Genomic DNA, 15,830 nt, shown 5'->3' on the forward strand with positions numbered 1-15,830 from the left:
GCAAAGTTATCTGAATTATCACTGAAGGATCCTCAGCACAGGATGAAAACCAATATTCCACCTTAGCTCAGCAGATGATGGTTTGGGGAGGTGCAAGGAATATTGTAAGGCAAAAGGGAAATGGAGGGCATGAATTGCTGGGCTGTGGGCTGTTTATCAGCTCTTGTCTCACTTTTCTCATGCAGCTCTGTGGGAGGCATTTCTGTGGGACATGATAATAAAAGCTGGGATGTTTTTCCACCCTATTTTTTTCATGTTTTCTTTGATTTTGCTGTAGATCCCAGAGACCAGATGTCTCGTATTAAAGGAAGAGTCACTCTGCTTCTCTTTGGGGACATATTTGGGGAAGGAAGGGAGGAAGAGTTATTTCTTTTTGAAATGAGAGTTAAATTGACACACAGTGGATAAATGGCAGAGGCTAAGCATGCTGTTGATAGAAAAGATAACCCTGAACAGTGAGCCTGATCACCACAGAACCTGAAGATATTTTATTAAAATAACTTACAGAAGCTTCTTGGGCCATCTATAACTAGGAGTGACCTGACATTGTGAGTACCTTTGTCTCTCAGGGGATCCTCCCCATGTCCCCAGTGGGATAAGGATGTCAGGGATGACATAACTCCCTCCTTTGTGCAGCTGCCTCAGCTCTGACAGGAACAAATGATGGCAGCCTGCTGATGGCAGACACGTTAGTCATGCTCCCACTGTTAATTGGGCTTCTGCATCTGGCTGGCTTCATCTGCTACCCCTTGTAACACACTGACAGCATAAACCATCTCCTTGCCTAAGGAATTGCTATGCTTCACAAATTGAGACCCCAATCCTGCATTTGAGCTTCTCACCAATACTTTGTGTAAACGTCATCATTCTTGTAGGAGGCTGCACTCAATAAATCACTCCCTTGATGTTGCTTTGAGAATGGGATGTGGATGTCATTTATCTCCCCTGGACTGGAGAGCAGCTGGGCCACTGAGATCACTCCCCACAAATCCCAGAGAAGCCCAGCAGAGGTGCTTAGCCCAGTTAAAATCTGCAGCACATCCTTTCCACACTCACCACAACCTTAAGGCAGACCTAACAAAACAAGGCAGTGAGCCTGAAATGCCAAATCCCTCCCAAACTAGAATGTGTTACTGGAAGGGAGTGAGGGACCACAGGCATTTTGGTGTCCTGAGGTCCTGTGGTCCTTCAGAAGGAAACTCCAGCTCATTCCTGCCAACGCAAACTCAAGGGAGCAGGCGGCGGCGCCGCAGGGAAAGCAAGCAGAGAGCACTGCAGTGCTTCCAGCTCCAGATGTGCCCAACAGCTGGAGCACCACCAGGGTCCCTCAGCTCTGCCCAGCTCCCTGCAGTGTCCTCCATGCACCAGGAGTCCCAAGGGAGCTCATTTCTTCCATCTTTCCTAGAGGCATCCAGAGGCAGCTCCTCCGCTAGGATTTCTGGAGCTCCCTCTGGGAACATGGATTCACATGAGTCATTAAGCCCTGCCAGCAGGATGAGCATGAAAATGGATATTTTTAAAGGGTTTTTGTTGGCACTGCTTACCCAGTTAAATGCTTAGAACATAATTACTAAGGGGTAAAAAAAAGGATGTTTTCAGGGAAAAAAAAAGTACAACCCAAACAAAAAATACTTCACAGAACCCAAACAAACTACACACATTTCTGTAAATTATTTATGGTGGAATTGGCTGTTGGGCTCAAGTGAGTTACAAGGATCAGGTTGTCTATGCCCACAAAAGCAGGATCCTGCCCAGATGTTTAATTTTTAACTTAAGGGAAAGCAACAGAAAGAGCTGCTGTAGAGGACATTAAAACAGAAATGAAAATAGACCTGGTCAGGTATTATTCTCACAATATCTTTGTCATTAAAGGACAAAGTCAAAAGAATGCTTGATTTTTGCAGGTCTAATTTTTGCAAGTCGGATTTTTGCTTTCAGTCAATGCTAGAAAATCTGAACCATCTGGCCAAAAATTGTTCATTCATCCCATGCAAATATTTGAATTTTTTCTTTTTTTTCTTATGTTTTGACTAGATTGAATAAAAATATATCATAATTATAAGCAATAATTACCAAAAGTCACCACCAGCAAGTTAAAACTCTCATCCTCTCTCTTCCACTGAATTTTTCCCTCCTGCAATTTCAGTATGACCAGAATAAGTAGCCCAGCTTCCCAAAAGACTCGGATTATCCAGCTGCCTCTGCACTGACTCACAGGGAAGCTGTGGACAGCAGCTTGCAGACAATGCTTTCCATCTGTCCATAAAATCCCCCTCAGTGAGCATGGCAGAACTGTGCTGGTGCAGCACAGACACCTCACATGCTGTTCCTGCAAGGTGAGCTGCTCTCCCTGCATTTGGGAGTGCCCTTATCCCTCTGCCTGCTCCTCCAGCAGGGATCCTTCTCCCTCTGCATTACTGCATTACTCAGTCCCTTCCCTAGAGTGAGGAGACAGGAAAGATGGAGAGACACCATTTGCAAGGGCCTGGAGTCACAGGACAAGGAGGGAAAGGCTTCCCACTGCCAAAGAGCAGGTTTAGATGAGATATTGGGAGGGAATTCTTCCCTGTAAGGATGCTGAGGCCCTGGCACAGGGTGCCCAGAGAAGCTGTGGCTGTCCCTGGATCCCTGGCAGTGCCCAAGGCCAGGTTGGACAGGGCTTGGAGCCACCTGGGATAGTGGAAGGTGTCTCTGCCCATGGCAGGAGGTGGCACTGGATGATCTTTAATGTCCCTTCCAATCCAAACCATTCTGTGATTCTCTGATTCTGACCAGCTTAGCAAAGGTGATGACACAGTGATGGGCACTAAGGAAGGAGTTTGAGCCCCAGGTCCCACTGCTACTGTCCAGCTGGGAACCATCACTGCTTCATAACATAGAGAGAAATGCAGGTTCCTTGGATTTTGGCTCAGCCAGAGCCATTGGCTCCAGCTGACCACCTGAGTGATCCCACCAGAGCAACAGAAGGAATTGATTGGATTGAGAAAACAGCTATAATTAGAAATGGGTTAAAACAGATGAACAGACCTCATCACTTGTTTTTTGTTTGCTTTAGCAAAACCAATACCAAGAATGGTTTGGCTGCAGGCCTCATTTCTGAGCTCATAATATTCACGGGTGGATCTGGGAATAAGAGAAATGGTTTCTGTCAAAAGCTGTCAGCAGAGAAAGAGCAAACTATTCTCCATTTCAGCATGCTCCCACTTGTGTATAGCTGAACCCGCTCTGACCATCACCACATCTGTCACTGTGGCTTTGCAAATTCAGTGGCTGGATGAGCCTGTGAAGCTGCTTCTCTTCACTTCAGCAGCGGAGAATTCACTCTGAATTCAGCCTGGGACTCTACAGAAGGGGTCCTGCTCCTCAGCCAAAGATCATCAGCTCTGGAAAGTGTTTACAGAGTAGCCCAGTGCAAACTAGCACTGCAGACTGCTCAGGTGTCACCAAGGGGCTTTGGCCGTGCAGGAGGAAGTAATTTATAATCCAAAGGCAGTATTAATTCCCCCTCTGCCTCCCTCTCCTTCCTTCCCCTCATTTCTATGCAAATCCACATGTACATGAGTATCTGACTGAGTCAAGTGCCACCCAAAGGTAATGCTACCAAGTTCAAGGGTTTTATTTAAGCTGCAGCTAGGCAAGCCAACAATTGCATAAGCCCCTTTATTGTAGGAGCTCTGGCTGACATGGAATAAGACAGGTTTAAGTGCTATTACAGCTCCAGAATTTCTTATGGGTTCTACAGTCTGAAACTAATCCAGGAAAACACTTAACCAAAATTTATCTTCCACACCACAGACATCCATTGAGCTACATCTCCATCAACCCACTGCTTGACAAAGCATTAATTAGCAGAACCAGCCCTGATATTTTTGGTGTATTCACTTATATGGAAAAAACCTCCTCAGCTGTTTGCCATTTTACCATTCCAGCATCAAGGAAGGATGGAATGTTGTTATTAAATGTGCTTCCCTAGGCGCTATCACTCTCACACATTCCCACATCAGCTGCTTTTTAAAGTTCTTCATCTGAAAGGAAACATTAAAGCCTTACTGCAGGAACCAACCCTCATTTGTTGGTCCTGGAAGTACCAGGGTGTTGGAATTCAGGACATCCCTCTGGCTGTCCTGGATTGCCTGAGCCCCTGCCAGGGGGCTCAGAGACCTTGGCACAGAGCCCAAGATGCCTGTGACTTTGATTATGACCCATGGAAAAAATTACCAACCTTATATGAGGATCTGCAAGCCACGAAAGTCTAAGCAGAATAATAGTTTGTCATGGGGTGAAAAATAGATTTTTGGGGTTTTTAGAATGGGGGTTCAGGAGGCAAGATGGAGGAATCTGAGCGTGTCCAGTCTTTCTCCTTCTTCTTCTTGGCCTCCATCTTCTGCTGTGATGGTGGCACTTTTGGATTGGTTTAAGGTAGAAGCTCACTGTCTAACACAGGTGATAGGCATTGGGAAGTTATGGTAAATAATGTACACGTAGTTTTTAGTATAAAAAGATACCACCACACCAAGGGTGCCAGTGTGCCTCTGTCTGACCTGCTGAATGGACCTTGGCAGGCCAGAGAAGGAATTTTATAGATAAGAAACAATAAACAACCTTGAGATCAAGACCAGAATAGTTCTGACTCCTTCTTCAACAGCCAGGCTGGAAAAGAGACTTTCTGACACATCTCGGGGTCACTCTGAGCAGCAGAAGTCCCGAGACCAGGGACCTTTTTTGCAGCTATTGGAAGTACCAGCTCTGCTCCTCTGTCCCATTCACTCAGCAGAGCTGGGCCATTGATGTTTGCAGCTGCAATCCAGCCAGAGCCACGCTGAGTTTTACTAACAGAGCATCTGATCTAATACGTCTGAACTCCTCTGCTTGCTCAAGCAAAGCTACAAAGCCTTTGCTGTGATTCTGCCAGCTTTCATCAGCTACCTTGGTCAGGGCTGAACTCTTCCTGGATGGGAGTTTTCCAAGAAAAATGCAGGCAGCAGCCAGCCCTGCAGCACAGCGCCGGTGGGCACGGCGCTGCCGGAGCAGCCGGATTTCAGATGTGGTCATCGGCAGGCGTGGGCTCAGCACTGACTCAAAGGGAAGGATACCACCCCCTGAATCACCAGCACAGCTTCCTCCAAACCTGGAGCTCTCCTGGCCCTACATCACAAGAGGTTTCTGTCCCTTCTGACATTTTTTGTTTACTCTCTGTAATTTTCCACTATGCTAGACATCCATGGATTTTTCTCACTGGAGCAAGACAGACAGTGGCCCAGTCAGTTCACCTGGATTCTGATATGCCCAAGGCCTGGCATCCCACCACCAACCTCTTATGCCAGAACCCGGGGCTTTGCAGCCTGTTAAGGTGCAAATATTATTATTGAATATATTCAATATTCACTGAAAGTCTCATAAGGGAGATTGGTCCTACTGCCTCACCTTCTCTAGACCTCCAAGGTTAAGGAGAGAAAAAAAAAGAAGGAAAACAGGGAAAATGCAGAGGGAAAGGAACAAACCCACCATTCCTGCTACTGCTCTCCTCAGAAGCTGTGGCTGTCCAAGCAGCACTCACTACAGGCCCTGGTGCAGCAGGAGCTGTGCATCCAACACTGCACAAGACCAAAAGCAAGACCCCTTCCACCTGCACCCTCACAGGGATCTCAGACACAAATCAGTGCTTTCTCTGGGATTACTCCAAGCTCAGTGCCAAGGCTTTGCAGCTCTGCACTTGTGGGTGGCATGAGATGGCATCCATAGTTCATGATCATGGATAATGGATCTCCTGCTGCTCCCTGAGCTACAGAAACAACTTTCTAACTAAGAAATTTTTCTTCATCTCCAACCTGAACCTCCCCTGGCACAACTTGAAGCCATTCCCTCTCCTGCTGTCCCTGTTCCCTGGGAGCAGAGCCCGACCACCCCCCCCACCCCAGCTGTCCCCTCCTGTCAGGGAGTTGTGCCAGAGCCAGAAGGTTCCACCTGAGCCTCCTTTTCTCCAGGCTGAGCCCCTTTCCCAGCTCCCTCAGATGCTCCTGGGGCTCCAGACCCCTCCCTGGTTCCATTCCCTTCCCTGGACACACTCCAGCCCCTAAATGTCTTTCTTGTCATGAGAGGCCCAAAACTGGACAGAGGAATTGAGTGCCCAGCACAGGGGACAGGCACAGGGGATGGGCACTCCCTGGGCCTGTGGCCACACTGCGACCTTCCCCATGAACCAATTGACACTCAGTGACCAAGAGAAAGAGGAATATGAGACCTCTCTCTCATCATATTTCATCCTGAAAATGAAGGTACATGGGTAAAGGCTGCTTTTCCCTGTCCTGGGAAGAGACCTGCTATCTCTTTTGAGGTTGTGAGCTTTTTGTGGGCTGTTGTCAGGGAACCTGGGAGATGGGGAGGTCCTTATAATAAGGGAAAAATGTGCAAGATTCTATAAATCCAGAGTGAATCTGCATTCATTCATTGCACTCCCTGTGTTCTTTTCCATTAAATGCATGGATGCAATGGCCCAAGGGCCCCAAAAGCTGAGCAGCATTCAGAGAAGGTCCTGAAGGGGAATAAAATTCGTGCAGAATTTTATGAAGCTGGGATCAAAAAGCCCACACATCTTTCTGTACATGCCCTGAACCTCATCCTAATGTTCAAAGGAACAAACCCATCTCTTTTATCAATCTTATTTATCTGAGACTGATGCTTTCCCTGCTCTTACATTTAGAATAGAGGATCCAGTCTTTATTCCAGGACATGGTTTTGAGCTCAGAGTTGGTGGGCTTCTGGTGTCTGGGTATGTACTCAAGGCTGTGCAAATCCCTCCCACTCAGAGACCTCTTTAGCCAGACTGGTGCTGCTGTTCATGACTCAAGGCTGATTCACTGAGCCTCCTGCTCTGCTGATGCTGCAAGACCCTTTATGTGTGCCTTGATTCCCTCTTTGCTGCAAGAGAGGGGATGGAGTGGCACCAGGAAATGGCCAGTGTGGCATTCTCACTTGTGAACAAAGAGGAATAAATCAGGGAAGCATTTACAAAGGGAAAGGAACAATTAAATATGAAGGCACCTTAATAGAAAAGTTCCCAGCCTTGATAAGGACTCAAAAGAAAAGCAAACACAATGATTTTGAATCTGTTGATCTACCCTGTTATTACTGTTGGAAAACACTGTATCAGTAAAGGAAAAAGCAACAGTGCCAGCAGAGGCAAAGGAATGACAAAAACCAGTTGTCTAGAGGTAGGAAAAGGAGGAGAATTTCTTGTTGTGGAAATCTAGACTTCCCAAGAGAATTCCTCTGCTGAATTTAGTAGATCCTGTCACTAAATACCTTGTAAAGGAAAGCCTGCCTTTGCATATGTCTTTAGTTAGCTTAAAAGAACCCATGCTAGCAAACCTATTGTTTAGAACCCAATAGCAAACCTGTTGTTTCTCAAGCTGAGTCAAAATACTTTCTGGGAGGGAGTAGAAGCTCACTATAATGGTTTTAAGTAAAGGATCACCTGGTTAGGGAGGCAGCTGAACTATTCCCCTGCTGGAGAGCTCTCTACACCGAGGTCATATTTGATCAGCAACCATTTCCCTTTCATGCTGCTCTTACTAAATCTACTTACTGCAAGATGTGCTGCAGCCAACTTCTGTGTGCTCCAGCTCTTCCTCAGTTCAGCAAGAGCTTTGCTCAGGCCAGGGGAAATTTGTGGATTCAAATATTTTCCAAAGGTCAGAAAGGACCCATTTGCTTGTACACCTTCACCTCTTCCATCATCAAGACAGTGAACCTCTGTTATAACTGCTCTGTGGGTGGAAATAACTTTCTTTTCTACCTAAGCCACCACCCAGGCTCAATAGTTTGTGACTGACCTGGGACATGATTTTCAAGAACAAATACTTGAACTTAGGGATGAATGTGACCTGTGATTTTGCCAGAATGGGCAATATTGGAAGGCAGGTAATCTAGTCCAAACTCCCTGCTCAGGCAGGGAATGTTACTCAAGACTGTGTCCAGACAGCTTTTGAGTATCTCCTAAGAAGGAGACTACAATGTCTCCTTCAAACACATATTTAATCTCATGAGTGCAGAAAGAATGTGATAACATAATTCCTTTTCCCTGTTGTCACTCTGCAAAACCCACAGGTCATTCAGACTCAAATTCTTGCTTAAATTGGTAAGAAACTTTACTGATTTCACCTGGATTTTTTGAAGAGGAAGACTTCTGTATACAAGTATCAGCCTTATGGTCTTGTCCTTATACTCCATGCCTGCTCAGGTGGCATCAACCTGACAGGAAGAAAAATGCCCTCATTTTTCTCCACCAATGTCTTTTATTTGCTCCACCCAGTGAAAAGTGACCCAAGACATTTATTAGGCTAAGGCACTTGTTTGGTTTTCCTTGGTCATAAACTCCTGGGAATGGTCAGAAGCATTTCCTGTTATTTCACCAGGCTCCACACAGGTCTCCACAGAAATCCTGGAGAGAGGGAAGAAGAGAAGAGCCCAACTCCTGAAGTTCTTGGTGAGCCCTGGGGTGGACACACACACACACAAGCTCAGCCCCATGGAGATGGGAAGAGGAGCTCTGTGCTGGAGGAAGGAGCCTTGGCAGCTCCAGATTCTTCTGTGGCTCACATGGCCCTGCCAGCAGAGCTAAACCCTCTCAGAGAGATGGTGGGATAGGGAGCAATCTGGTGGCTAGTGGGAATATTGGCCTCCATGGCAAAGGAGCCCTCCCCTCCCTTTATTCCTTGTGTAAAACACAAAGATGTAGAAGCCAAGCAAGTATAAAGTTACTCATGGAAACACAAAATCACTGCTGGAAATGAGTAACACAGGTGAGGGGAACACTCAGACAGTCACAGCTGCACCCACAGATGCTCACAGTGCAAGAGAAGTGTGTCCAAATAACAGAGGCAGCTGCCTATAATCCCTGTGTGTTTCTTGCCTCCCTGAGGGCAGTACCATCCCTGTGCCAGGCATGGCAGAATCACATCCCATGGAAGGACTCCTGGGCTGGCAGCAGTCCCAAAACCACTTCCCTGGTGCTGATGGCATCTGGGCATCTTTCAAACTGTGTCGATTTATTCTCCTTGCAACCCTTTGAGGTGAGAAAACACTGGTGCCTGCACTTTGCGCAGGAAAATTCAGGCATTAAAAGGTCACCAAGTAGCTTTGTACATCCCAGACAAGCCACTGATGCAGGAGAGCTTCCTTCCTCTTTCACTGGGAACATTCTGCTCCAGCTGACCCAGGGGAAAAGGCTCCAGCCCTCTGCCACCCATCCAAGGGCTCTCTCCAGCATTAGAACGGTTATTTCCCAACAGCTCCAGACAAAATGACCCTGGCTTGGCTTTAGTGAATTCTTCTCTTCCCCACCCTGCCCCAGGTCATTCTGAGAATGGACTTCATGAGAAAAAGGAACTGAAACACCAAGATGTGGCTCTGGCTTTTGAACATGGTTTGGGGAATTTCTTAAGAATGCCTAAAGAATTAAAGGCATGCTGAAGCCAAGAGAGCTGCTCCAGTCATCCTTGGGAAGCACCAGGTCAGGCAGCCAAGCCCTGCTTCCACATCGTTTGTGCTCACAGATTTTGCATCAAAAAAATCTCAAAGACAACACAACTACAATACAAATTCACTTTCCTCCCCCTTCTCTGCTTCCCCTAGCAGGGCCTCCTGTTTCTTTTGCAGTTCTGATGGGACTTTGACTGGAGGCTCTGGTGCAGGCATTAGTAATCCTAGAGCCTCTGTATCCTACAGCAGGCAGGAGCTGGCAGGTAGGGAGAAGTTGTAAGGAAACTTTGCTAAAAGCCAGAGCACTGTTCTTGTGCAGAGCCCCAGCTTTTCAGACCTCCCCTCCTCTCCCTGCTGACACTGTCTGTACACAGCCATCTGTGTCAGGACAGCTGGGAGAACAGGCATTCATGTACACACAGGGAGACACTGCCAAAAAACTTCTGCAGAGTCACCAGATCAGCCTTGTGGCCAGATAGTCCATGAAGGAATAAATTCTGCATGTATTTCCCACCAGAGCATGACGCTAAATTCACCCCTTCCTAATTTTTTTTTTTTTTTGGTGTTTCAGCACCTTCTGCATCTGTTAAACAAAGTATCTTATAAGGACGCAGAAGTAAGAAGACTCATCAGTGTCCCTATAGCATAACTAGCTGCTGCTTAAAGAATTATATAATAACATGCAGGAAAACAAACCCTCACTTAAAATGAAAATTTTTCATAAAGCCCCTTTACTTTTGTTCAGTGGAAACTCATTTAAACTTGATTTATTGCACCTTGGAATTTAAAGCTTCAGATGAGATTAATGGGCTGTTTTTTGGTTACATCATCTTCATGGATTGTCAAGACAAGCCTACAGTGAATTCACAAAGGAAAGTTTGGTTACAGTACCCTGTTAAAACACTGGAGCAATTGCTGTTTCTAAGTAACTCAATTGGATAACATAACAGATAGGCTTCATGAGAATAAATATGGAATTTCCACTGTATTAGAACAGCGAGCTGTGGCCATGTTTTACATTACAGGAATAGGTCATATATTTTTAAATACATCAGACGTGACTCATTCTTCAGCCCACACTCTGATTGGCTGACAGAAAATATTTTTCCCCTTTTGGACTGTGTTTTTGGGGGATTTTGAGCTCTGTACTTACACTTTCTAGTGTGGTTAGGTTGGAAGTTGACAGTGATAGCAGAAAGGCTGGAAAAGGAGGATTTTCAAAGGCAGGAAAGACCATCCTGTACCCTGCTGCCATGATCTAAAGAAAGGCTGTAGGGACAAGCAGCACTCATAGAGCAAAGGGTTTATCTGTAATAGAGTAGCACCCTCAGGCTCCTTGGAATTCAGATCTAATGGGTTCAAATCCAGCAGCAAACCCGTCCTCCCACCCTGCAAGTGAAACAGCATTTTTCATTATTGCTGCTGGAAAAAAAGAAGGTTCATCTACAACCATGTCCAGCAACTCCAAATTTGACACATTTTCTGAGTATTCCTTAGGGAGAGAGTGTGATTTCCATCAGATAGAGTGACTTCCATCAGAGAGAGTATGATTTCCATCAGCGGATTTTCAAAGGCAAGAAAGACCATCCTGTACCCTGCTGCCATGATCTAAAGAAAGGCTGTAGGGACAAGCCACACTCATAGAGCAAAGGGTTTATCTATAATAGAGTAGCACCCTCAGACTCCTTGGAATTCAGATCTAATGGGTTCAAATCCAGCAGCAAACCTGTCCTCCCACCCTGCAAGTGAAACAGCATTTTTCATTGCTGCTGAAAACAAAAAGAAGGTTCATCCACAACCATGTCCAGCAACTCCAAATTTGACACGTTTTCTGAGGTTTCCTTGGGGAAAGAGTGTGATTTCCATCAGATATCCACATAAAGAAGAATGAAAACAACTCCAAATACCAGCTTCAGCCAGCAAAGCCTTAGGAGCAGATCACAAGTGGTACGTGGGGGCTCAAGCCCCCACCCAGAAGGGCTGGACAGAATTCCCCCTGCAAAGAGAAATTCCCAAGGAGCTACAGGACACCTTTAAGGTGGGAGCCTCCCCCCAGCTCTCCAGCAGGCTCCACGTGTTCTAACAGCTTGACAGGCTTCCAGGAATGCAGCCTGGAGCCAGTAAATAAAGGGCTTAGGCAATAGGAGATGCAAAGAGTGATACTGTTTGCTAACTTACATCCAACCCATAGAGATAGCCAAGCAATTGGATTTGGCTTCGTTTCCACACAATCTCCATCCCTGGGGGTATCTAGTTTAGAAAGCAAATTTCTTTACAATGAAATGGATTTGGCAGCCCTGCTGCAAATGAAGTTCATCTTGAGGGCAAAGAAAAAAAACCCACCACCACCCTCCCAACACGGCTAAGCAGTTACTGTGTAATTTATGTCAAATTATTGGTTGCTAGGAGGAATAGATCCAGATTTGCCTACATTTGCTATAGGAAAGGATTATAGATCTTTCATTCAGCCCATCAGAAGCATTATCAGAGCTGCTACTTAGTCTGCCAAATGTCTGATAAATGACCTTTTGGGGATTTGTCCTTAGAGGTTTCGTTTCTTTAACAGCCTTGTTTAAACCATGGTGAAGGACATGAACAGGCTGTAAGGCTGAGCCATACATGGAGCCTTTGGAAGACCAATAAAATCAGAATATTTGAGCTTATAAATATCTCAGATTCTCAAATCTCCAGAGGGGAAGTTGTGAGAAAGTGCAATAAAACCAGAAAAGTTGGTATTTCTCAAAGATACAAACTAAAGAGGGAAAAAAAAAAAAAAAAGAAAAAAGGAAATTAAACCAGACTTCAAAATACACAGTTTAATAGGAAAAAAAAAAGGTTTTAGATTTCTTTTGGGATTAATGGTGAACCAGCTTTACTACCTACCCTGCTATAAAGATCTTGTATTTAAGGAGGAGTTGGATTTAATCAAAAATTAGCAGCACTGCAATTTTGTTTACAATTTCACATCTACAGAAGTGCTCACACTTTGCTTGGTGTCAGGTTTGATCTGAAAGAATTGTAGGATCCTACCAAGTAAATGAAAGCCAGCTATCAACACAGGCTAGACTGTTCAAAATTATTAAATGTATATCCTTTCCCAAAAGGATGAATCTTTGTAGCACATGAGCAGCTGTTATATCCAGCTCTGATGTATTTTCTTTGCACACTGGAAGCACCCAGCAAAGCAGCACAGGGTAATTAAATAATTAAGCCTGAGACTAAAAGCCAGCACATTTATGGGCCTTAGTAGACATTTCTCAGGAGTTCACAGGGCTCACCATAAATTTACATGTTTGTTTAACTTAACTGGGACTATATGCTGGAGGAGGTTTTTCTTCTGCTTTTATAGATAATTTTTCTAATATAAGAAATTATAACTCATGCAAAAACAGCATGGTGCAGCACAGGTATCTGCAGCTGTGCTCTGGCACACGTGCTGGGACAGACAGAGATGAAACTGAGCTCCCCAGTGCCATTGGCCAAAGACATTTAGATTGTGGCCCATGCCTTGACCTGTGGTTTGCACAGCAGGAGCCCATGAGCCATGAGCACCAGGGCACGGGGGAGCCACAACAGGGTCCTTTTTCATGTCCTTGGTGGCCACCTGCTCCCTCCCACTAACTTGGGGCCAAGCTGTGCTCAGCCCAGAGGTGTTTATTGGTGCTTGCAATGGTCAGACTGAAGGTTGTGGCTCCAGCAGCTGAACAGACCCCATCAAATCACCAGTGGGAGGGGAGCTGGTCTTGACCCTGTGAATTTACCTTGGGGCCATGTATGACTGAGGATGAAACCTGTTTTAAAGCCAGGATAGAACAGTTAGAAGAGTTTGAAAAGTTGATATTCTATAACTTCAGCTCCCACAATCACCTGGTTCACCCTGCACTGGCCAACTCAGTTCCTCTTTAGAGCAAGTTACCCTCACCACTCCATGGTGCAAAGCGCAGTGGCATTGCTTTTGAATTAAAGCAAATGCATCCATCCACATACTCCATAAGAGTGGAAAATCAGTTTTATGGAGTGGAAATTCCCTTAGTCTTAGGGCCTTCTCAATGATCCAACCAACAGAGTAGGAGCTGAGAAATTCCAAAAGGGTTTGCATGTGCATTTTTCTGTCCAGCAGCTGAGGCAACTCCACCAGCCAGGTATAAAAGGTCACCTGCCCTCCCCTACAGGTGGGCTGCAGGACAATGTCCCATTGAGCAGCTGTAAGTTTGCTTTCAGGTAACCATTAACAGGAGCTCAATGCACAGACAAACAGCTCCTCTTGCCACCCACCCCTCCAGGTGCCACAGGGATGGACCCCAGCAATTTCTGCAATTACAGACCTGTGTGGAGCTGGAGAGTCCTTTACAATCCTTCCTTTGAACTTCCTTTTGCCCCGGTCCAGCCTTGCTCAGGAATTACTTAATACCCCCTAACCCCAGCCCTGTTTTCTTGTGGGAAGACAAAGTTGCACTTTGCATAATTCCTGAGCAGATTTTCCTTTGAGCTGGAAAAGCCCATGTATTTGAGTAAAAGATAATGGATGTATGGATGAAAGATGTACTTAGGACCAACAAATCTGGTGAACACATTGAATCAAGACCTTAACTGCCCTGTTCTGGGTGCTGATAATTTCTTTATGTGACTTTGGTGGTGTTCTTTGACAATAAACCCTGAAATTGTTTGTAAGTGCTTTGGTTTCCTGGAGCCTTCTGTCACATAATCTACTGATAGTGGAGGGTGTGTAAATAGAGTTGGGTAAAACTGGAGAATTTTTGACCAATTAGTTTGGTCAAGAAGAATGCAGCTAAGGCTGTAAATGGTTTAAACCCAAATCAGTGTCAAAATGAACAGGATGACACTGATTTGTCAGAATTTCTGGTCTTTGTGTGGTTAAAATAGATACTGTTAGCAGCAGTGAAAGAACCAGGTACTTTCATTGTACCTGTTCACAGCACCTGGGTGAAAGGCATTTTAAAAGTCCCTCAGAAAAATAATCTCTTTTCTATTCTATATGTTCTTCATGCTTCCCTGCTCATTTCATTGCAGGGAGGTTGGACTGGATGACCTTTGAATGTCCCTTTGAACCCAAACCATTCTATCATTCTTCAATGGCACCATGAATCACTGCCCAAAACACACTTTCTGTAACTTGCAAATGTTTATCCTCTAAATTACTGCAAATTAACTAATGGGAATGAAAACACAAGTAAAAAACCTTCATGGTAGCCCGTGACCGAGTCCTTGACAGCCTTCTCAGTGCACACACACGTGATTTGGTTATGTCATGTGTCCTGCTGTTTGCAAATATTCCATAGAAACCCAGACAACTGGGGGGCATGCATCACCTCAATACAAGTTCTGTTACAGGTCGGCAAAGGAAGAGGAGGGAATAGCCAACCTAAACAGCACAGGTAATTGATCTCACATTCTTCTGTTTATACACCCACTGCCCTGAAGGCACATTGTGAGTCCCTCCAGATTGCTCCAAACGTCATTTCTTTCCCGTGTTTCCTTAGAGACAGAGGTGAATCAGCCTGGAGAAAAGCAGCTGGAGTCAATAAAAATTCCAGAGGGATAACCTGGCCCCTCCACCTCTTTGCCTAAGACTTTCAGACAGGACTCTGCTTTCTCCTGTTACTTCAGTCTCAGGGGCTTCTGTTTTGAGGGAGGAATGCAACACCCTCTCATTAAACTGGAAGGATCTCTGGGGGGTTGCTCTACCCCTTTCAGCTGTTTCCCTGTTTTCTCATGCTGTGTTTACCCTCTGCTATCTGCTGGTAAGTGAATGGCTCAGGCACTCCTGTCTGCCTGGTCCTGCACCTCTGTCAATGCAGTCTGAACACCAGATAATTCATCTCCTCTGTCCCTCTGACACGGAGTTCTCAATCTCTTGGTGAGGCACTTAGGGACCAACGATTCCAGGTGTCATTTGCAGCCCACTGGATTGGAGGGAATCTCTCCCTGGGCTGGATCAGGACCAGGTGCAGCAGAGCTGAAGCATTATTCCACCTCCCAGCCTCCTCACCTTCAGCACATGTCCCCTCCAGCTGTACCTTGGAGGTTACTCAGGTGATAAAAGACAGTCCTGTTAAATCCTCTCCCTTCCAAGCTCATCACCTCTGCAGAGATGCTGTGCTTGGTGGAAATTGCCCCAAATCAGCAATGAAGTACATGAGATGCGGCCACCCTTGAAAGGCTTCATAAAACATTCATCTGGAAGCTGCATAGCTCCTGAACCTGTGGGGCTTTTTGTTAAATGCCACTCAAATTACTTAACTGCTTCATTTCATTCAAAAAGATGAGGAATAATCACAGAGGGGTCAAGACATGTAAATACAGTTAAAACAAAAAGAAACAGAACCCTG

This window comes from Molothrus aeneus, chromosome 7 (assembly GCF_037042795.1).
Source record: "Molothrus aeneus isolate 106 chromosome 7, BPBGC_Maene_1.0, whole genome shotgun sequence".
Taxonomy (NCBI): Eukaryota; Metazoa; Chordata; class Aves; order Passeriformes; family Icteridae; genus Molothrus; species Molothrus aeneus.